This window comes from Otolemur garnettii, unplaced genomic scaffold, assembly GCF_000181295.1.
Source record: "Otolemur garnettii isolate 467f Iridium unplaced genomic scaffold, OtoGar3 scaffold00010, whole genome shotgun sequence".
Lineage (NCBI taxonomy): Eukaryota > Metazoa > Chordata > Mammalia > Primates > Galagidae > Otolemur > Otolemur garnettii.
The window spans coordinates 37008943-37017002 of NW_003852405.1; the positions used below are offsets into that span (position 1 = coordinate 37008943).

Below are 8060 nucleotides of genomic sequence, written 5' to 3' on the forward strand. Positions count from 1 at the left end.
TTTTTTTTTTTTTTTTTTGGTGGTTTTTGGCCAGGGCTGGGTTTGAACCTGCCACCTTAGGCATAAGGGGCTGGCACCTTACTCCTCTGAGCCACAGGCACTGCCCAAGTTTCCATCTTTTTTTAATGCTGCATAGTATTTCATGGTATACATATATCATAATTTATTAATCCATTTATGGGTGGATGGGCACTTGGGCTTCTTCCATGACTTGGCAATTATGAATTGAGCTGCAATGAACAGTCTGGTGCAAATATTTTTGTTGCCAAGTGATTTTTGGTCTTTTGGATATACATCTAGCAGACGAATTGCAGGATCAAACTGCAGGTCTATATTTAGATCTCTGAGTGTTCTCCAAACTTCTTTACAAAAGGAACGTACTAGCTTGCATTCCCACCAGCAGTGCAGAAGGGTTCCCTTTTCTCTATATCCATGCCAACATCTGTAGTTTTGGGATTTTGTGATATGGGCTACTCTTACTGGAGTTAGATGATATCACAAAGTGGTTTTGATTTGCATTTCTCTGAAGATAAAAAGTGATTATTTTTTCATATGTCTGTAGACCATGTTCCTGTCTTCTTCAGAGAAGCTTCTGTCCAAGTCTCTTGGCCACAATGAAATGGGATCACTTATTCTTTTCTTGTTAATAAGTTTGAGTTCTCTGTGGATTCTGGTTATTAGACCTTTGTCAAAAATATACCTGCAAAAATCCTCTCCCATTCTGAGGGCTGTCTACTTGCTTTACTTACTGTGTTCTTGGCTGTTCAGAAGCTTTTTAGTTTGATCAGATCCCAGTAATGTATTTCTGATGTTGCTTCAATTGCCTGGGGAGTCCTCCTCATAAAATATTCTCCCAGGTCAATTTTTTCAAGTGTTTCCCCTGCACTTTCGCCAAGAATTTTTATAGTTTCAGGTCTTAAGTTTAAGTCCTTTAACCAGTGAGAGTCAATTTTTGTTAGAGGAGAAAGGTGTGGGTCCAGTTTCAGTCTTCTACAAGTCACCAGCCAATTCACCCAGTACCATTTGTTAAATAGAGAATCTTTCCCCCAATTTATATTTTTGATAGGCTTATCAAAGATCAAATGATGATAAGTGTTTGGGTTCATCTCTTGATTTTCAATTCTGTTCCATACATCTACCTCTCTATTTTTGTGCCAGTACCATGCTGTTTTGATCACTATAGATCTATAGTATAGTCTGAAGTCTGGTAGGGTGATTCCTCCTGATTTGTTTTTATTTCTGGATAATGTCTTGGCTGTTCGAGGTTTTTTATGTTTCCATATAAAACAAAGTACTAATTTTTCCAGACCTTTAAAGTATGACAGAGGTGCTTTAATAGGGATTGCATTAAATTTGTAGATTGCTTTGGGTAGTATAGACATTTTAACAATGTTGATTCTTCTCAGCCATGAGTATGGTATATTTTTCCATTTGTTAACATCTTCAGCCTTCTTTTCTTTTCTCAGAGTTTCATAGTTCTCTTTATAGAGATCTTTCACGTCCTTTGTTAGGTACACTCCCAGATATTTCATCTTCTTTGGCACTATTATAAAGGGAATAGTCCTTGATTGTTTTTTCACCTTGACTATGGTTGGTATATATAAAAGCTACAGATTTGTGAGTATTGATTTTGTATCCAGAGACACTGCTGTATTCCTTGATAACTTCTAAGAGTTTTGTAGTTGAATCCCTGGGGTTTTCCAGATATACAATCATATCATCTGCAAAGAGTGACAGTTGGATCCTATTTGGATAACACTGATTGCCTTCTCTTGCCTGATTGCAATGACTAAGACTTCCATTACAATGTTAAAAAGCAGTGGAGACAATGGGCAACCTTGCCTGGTTCCTTATCTGTGTGGAAATGATTTCAATTTTACTCCATTCAATATGATATTGGCTGTGCATTTGCTGTAGATGGCCTTTTTCAGTTGAAGAAATGTTATTTCTATTACTATTTCTTTAAGTGTTCTGATCAAGAAAGGACGCTGGATATTATCAAAAGTTTTTTCCGCATCAATTGAGACAGTCATATGGTCTTTGTTTTTTATTTTGTGTATGTGATGTATCATATTTATAGATTTACATATATTGAACCATCCTTGGAACCCTGGGATGAAACCCACCTGGTTGTGATGTATAATTTGTTTGATGTGTTGCTGGATTCTGTTTGCTAGGATCTTACTGAAAATTTTTGCATCAATTAGAGATATTGGTCTATAATTTTCTTTTCTTGTTGGATCTTTTCCTGATTTGGGGATCAGAGTGAGATTTGCTTCATAAAATGTGTGGGGAAGTATTTCTTCTTCTATATTTTGGAAAAGGTTAAGTAATGTAGGTACTAGTTCCTCTTTAAAGGTTTGGTAGAATTCTGATGTGAAGCTGGGCTTTTCTTTTTGGGGAGATTTCTTATAGTTGATACTATTTCAGAACTTAATATAAGTTTGTTCAACATTTCCACTTCTTTCTGGCTAAGAAGTCTAGGAGGGTGGCATGTTTCCAAGTATTGGTCTATTTCCTTCAGATTTTCATACTTTTGAGAATAGAGTTTTTTGTAATATTCATTAAGGATTTTTTGAATTTCTGACGAGTCTGTTGTTATTTGGCCTTTTTCATTTCTGATTGATGAAATTAGGGATTTTACTTTCATTTCTGGTTAGGTTAGCCAAAGGTTTATCTATTTTATTGACCTTTTCAAAAAACCAACTTTTTGATTGATTGATCTGTTGTATAATTTTTTTGTTTTCAATTTCATTTAATTCTGCTCTAGTTTTTGTTATTTCTTTTCTTCTACTAGGTTTTGGGTTGGAATGTTCTTCCTTTTCCAGTTGCTTGAGATGTTCCATTAAGTTGTTGACTTCCTCTCTTTCCATTCTTTTGAGGAAGGCTTGCAATGCTATAAGTTTCCCTCTTGGGACTGCCTTTGTGGTATCCCAGATGTTCTGGTAATTCGTGTCTTGATGTCATTTTGTTCCAAAAATTTGGTAATTTCCTTCTTAATCTTATCTGTGACTCAGCTATCATTCAGGATGAGGTTATTTAGTTTCCATTATTTTGTATGAGCATGCAGATTCCTGTTGTTGATGAGTTCAACTTTTATTCTACAATGGTTTGAGAAAATAAAAGGAATAATTTCTATTTTTTTAAATTTGCTGAGGTTAGACTTGTGACCTAAGTTGTGATCAATTTTGGAGGATGTTCCATGGGCTGATTAGAAGAATCTATGTTCAGTTTTGTTAGGATGAAATGTTCTGTAGATGTCTGTTAAATCCAATTGTTGAATGGTTAAGTTTAAGTGTAAAATTTCTTTGCTTAGCTTCTTATTGGAGGATCTATTCAAACTGCCAAATGGGGTGTTAAAATCTCCGACTATTATGGTGCTGGAGGAAATCAAGTTGCTCATGTCTGTTAGAGTCTCTCTTATAAATTGAGGCACATTCTTGTTGGGTGCATAAATGTTAATAAATGAAATCTCACCATATTGAGTGTTGCCCTTATCAAATACGAAGTGACCATCCTTGTCTTTCCTTACTTTTGTTGGTTTAAAGCCTATTGTATCTGTGAATAAAACTGCAACACCTGCTTTTTTCTGATTTCCATTTGCCTGAATTATAGATGACCATCCCCTCACCCTGAGTCTATATTTATCTTTTACAGTAAGATGGGATTCTTATATGCAGCAGATATCTGGCCTGAGTTTTTATATCCAGTCAGCCAACCTGTGCCTCTTTAGAGGACAATTTAAGGCATTCACATTAATTGAGAATATTAATAAGCCTGGTAGTATTTTGGGTATTGAGTTTTTCAAAAGTCCAGTGGGCACTGTGAAAGTTGGTATTTCATCAAAAGTTTCTGAGTGAGTTTACTTTCATGGTAGAGCATTGTGTTTGTCATTGTGGAGGATGTGTCTGAGACTATCCTGGAGAGCTGGTTTAGTTATGGCAAATTCTTCAACATGTGAATGTCATTATTTAATTTCTCCATCATAAATGAAACTCAGTTTAGCTGGATACAGGATCCTGGGTTGAAAGTTATTTTGTTTTAGGAGGTTAAAGGTCAATGACCATCCTCTTCTACCTTGAAAAGTTTCAGCAGAGAGATCTGCAGTCTTTCTAATATTCTTCTCCTTGTAGGTTATGGTTTTCTTACATCTGGCTGCTTTCAGAATTTTCTCCTTCATATTAAGTTTGGAGAAATTAATTATAATGTGTCTAGGAGATGTTTTATTTGGATTCAGTTGTGCTGGGTTTCTGAAACTTTCTGCTATCTGGATATCAGAATCGCTTACCATGTTTGGGAAGTTCTCCTCTATTATCTCATGGAGTAGAGTATCTGGGTCTTTAGAAGTAACTTCTTCTCCTTCAGGGATTCCTATAAGATGAATGTTTGCTCTTTTGGAGTGATCCTACAATTCTCTCAGGGAATGGTCCATTTTTGCTCTCCACTTTTCTTCCTCATTGGGCATTTGGGAGCATTTAAAAGCTTTGTCTTCAATGTCAGAGATCATTTCTTTTGCCTGTTCCATTCTGTTACTGAGGGATTCTACTATATTTCTCAGATCATTGAGTGCTGTAAGTTCTTACCTCAATGTGTCAAAATCTTTGGTGATTTTTGTCTTTGAATTCATTGAATTCTTGAGACAACTTTTGAATTACTCCTTGAAATTCTAATTCCATCTTTACCTCCATTCTGTTCATCTTATTTGCCATCCAAATCCTGAACTCGATTTCTGACATCTCAGCCATTTGTTTACTAATGGGAATCATCTGGTGTGTCTGTTTTGTCATTTCTTGGGGAGTTGATCTACTCTAATTATTCATGTTGCCAGAGTTTTTCCGATTCTGCCCAATGATTATTTTCACCAATTGGCTAGATGGGCAGATAAAGTGAAATTGGATTGGGGGCTCCTGGAGTTGTGGTTTTAATCAGCCCTTTGCTAAGGATCTGGGACTGGTGACTGTAGCTTTTCCCCCTATAGCTTTGAAAAGGACCCATACAGTATTACAGTCTGAGGCTTTGGGGACCTGCTTGCTGTGGTAGGGTTAGGTGGCTCTGTCTTATATTCAGCTGGTCTTTGTCTGATCTTAGTGAATCGGTAACTCTGCATTGAAGTCTCAGCTATGGAGAACTACAAGGAACTAAGACACCCCACCCTCCATGGGCAACAACTGGAAGAGGAAAATCAACCCTTCCCATTGCCACACAACCAGGGTACCACCTGAGAGGGTCCTTGGGTGATTGTCCCAGGTTAGGAGTTCCAAACCAATTGACTCCATTAGTACCAACTGTCAAATGGGAGAGAGTTCAAAAGGTCTCCAGCAACTAGATAGCAGAGGTCTACTGGCCACTCAAATGTGGCTCACTCTGGTGCTCTGTGGAGTCAGAAAGGCCTGCCCAGTTGCAGAGTTGGACCAGAGGGCCAGTATCTCTTTCCCCACCTTGTACTTCTTTCACACCCAGTCACTTGTAACCCCACAGGGCGGTGGTTCTGCTCCCTCCAATAAGCAGATATGCCAGGGCTTTGTGCCAGCCAGAGTCAAAGTAAAGTCAATGCCACATCAGCCCAGCCACCACCCTCTGCCACGAGCAGGCTTGGGGAGCTGGGGCCTGCCTGCCTAGGGTACTAAATGGCAACTGGGGAGTATTCCACCTGAGCACAGTCCGAACCTGAGGATAACAAGTCAGCAAATGATTTTGTTCCTCAGCCACTGTGCCTTTGCCCCAGCCACTCTGCAGCACTGTTATCCCTATAAGGTGAGGTTTGGCTTCCTCTGGCAGTCCTCAGAGTTGGGGAGATGTCGCTCCAAGATTAGAGCCTGGTGGGATCTCTCTACTGTTGCTGAATCTTTGTGGGAGGTGTCCCTGTGCAGCTCCCAGGTGGTTCCTGCCAGGGAGGCAGCTGTAGCGGTGCCTCCAGGAGCACAAGGACCATGGCTCCAGCAGTAGGGCAGGGCGCAGGCACTGGTTCTGGCAGGGCAGAGCATCCAGTGGCTCTGGCTGGGCAGGCCTAGAATGCACAACTGTGGCAGGGCAGGGCATGAGGTGCAAGGCTTCAGCAGGGTGGAGCATGGGGTGCTTGGTTTGGGTAGGGTGGGGTGCATGGCTCACAAGCCTCCTCCTGCAACTGGTTTGCACTTTTGCAGAGCCAAGCCTAACAGCCTCCACCCCTTTGTCTGTACTACTGCTGGGTTCACTGTTACTGTGCAGCTTTTCTACCATGGCTTTTGCAGTGCCTTGACCTGGCAATGAACTGCAGACATTCCGGTTATTGCAGGGGTTAGGCTTCTGGACCATCAGGTGAGAGGGGAAGGTTGAACTGGAAGTTCAAAATGGTAGGAAAAATGTTAGTTCAACTTTCATGCCTGGCAAGAGAGTGCTCAGGGTCCCTTTGGAGAAGTAGTCCCCACTTCCTTCAACTCTCTCCCATGGGGTGAGACAAGAGGTCCTCAGTTCACAGCTCACCTGTAGAAAATAAACCCCCCCAAACACCCCTAACTCTCTTAGGGGAGGGGATGGACACTTTTCCTTTGGGATAAGTTTTGTACATGAAGTTTGCTTTCTTAGATTCACAGCTTGCCTCAGCAGAGGTAACATAAAGTTATCACTCTTCTCTCTCAGCATGGCTGCCAGTCTTCAGCTTTATTGGGTACTTTCTAGTCATTATCCTTCCCTCTGGATGGGAGCTTCTGTGGAAAGCTAGCTCCAATCAGCCATCTTGCCCTTCCTCCCATGCGTCCCTCTTCTTGGAGGAGCTATCAAGTGATGTAATGCCATCTCTGGAAGGCAGGCTCCCATAACATCAGTAGGTGGCTGCAACTACCTCACACCTCATGGCCTGGAATTTCTCTCTGCACAGCCTCAGCTCCAAATCTCCAGGAAGGAAGTTGTTTACTCGGTTCCTACCCAGTCCCTCTGTTTTTGGTTTTGCTATTCCAAGAAGCCCTCAGAAGAGGAGAGGCTTGTGCTGGCATTGCTCTGAATGCCAATTCTTTTGGGGAGTGCCATATAGAAAGTTTCAGCCAGAGGGCTCCTTGGCAATCAATCAGCTCCACCCCACCTTTCCCATACCTCAGGAAACTGAGGCCTGGAATGGGGAGGTCACCTGGGAAAGGCCAGACAGCCACTGGGAATAGCGATGCACCTGCCCCATGTAGGTCACAGACTTCCCTGGGAGGAGCCTCATAGCTGCTGGTGTCAGGAGTCAAATGAAAGCTGCAATCGCCCATGTCACCCTGGGCCCCCTTCTTTTTTTCTTATTTCCTTTTTTTCCTCTCCCTCCCATTTAGCTGCTTTCACCATCTTTCTCTCGGGACTGTCTGGCCTCTTGCACATCTCTAGCACTCTGGGACATCTCTCAGAAGCGGCAGCAGCAGGGCTCTGAGACTTTAGGGCAGAGCAGAATCACCCTGAAGGCTGATTCAAACACACTGCTGGACCCTGCCCCACAGTTTCTAATTCAGTAGGCCTGGGGTGGCTTGGGAGTTTACTTTTCTAGAGTTCCTAGACAGTGCTGGTCTGGGGACACATTTTCAGAACCACTCATGCGAAGGAATTTCTGCCTGGTAAGAAGTAAGAGGATATTAGTGATTAGCTAGAGAGGGGGACTTGAGGCCAGCAGTTCATAAAGGTGGATGAGCATCAGACTCACTGGGGAGCTGTGAAATTCCATCCTTGTCCCCAAAGAGTTCATTTCAGCATAGTTGGGATGAGGCCTGGGAATCTGTATTTTTTTTCCTTCTCTATGAATTCTCTTGCACAAGTTAAGTGGAGAAAGAATCCACATTCCAACATGGCCTGCAAAGTTGATGCTAAGGAAGGGCCTTCCAACAGGTGGAGCCATAAAATTATTTTCCTGGATTTGTCAGGGCTGCAAATCCACGTTTGGGCACTTAGAGATGATCCACCTTCAGGTAACCACACCTTGTGGCTACAGGGTCTGAGGACAGAGACTACAGCTGCCACTAATGTGCTGGTAGGCGACCTGGGGCCAAGACTTTTAAACCCTCTGTGGCATGACATCCAGCAGTGTGCTAGGCACTTCTTAGCTTCCACTGGGAGTA

The 8060-nt window shown here is 41.8% G+C and overlaps 1 protein-coding gene across 1 annotated transcript in view; it reads right to left on the reverse strand.

Annotated features, from left to right (window-relative positions):
- Window positions 1-8060, reverse strand: part of PDE4B (phosphodiesterase 4B) — a 312539-nt gene that overhangs the window by 93083 nt on the left and 211396 nt on the right. The gene's annotated exons all lie outside the window — the stretch shown is intronic.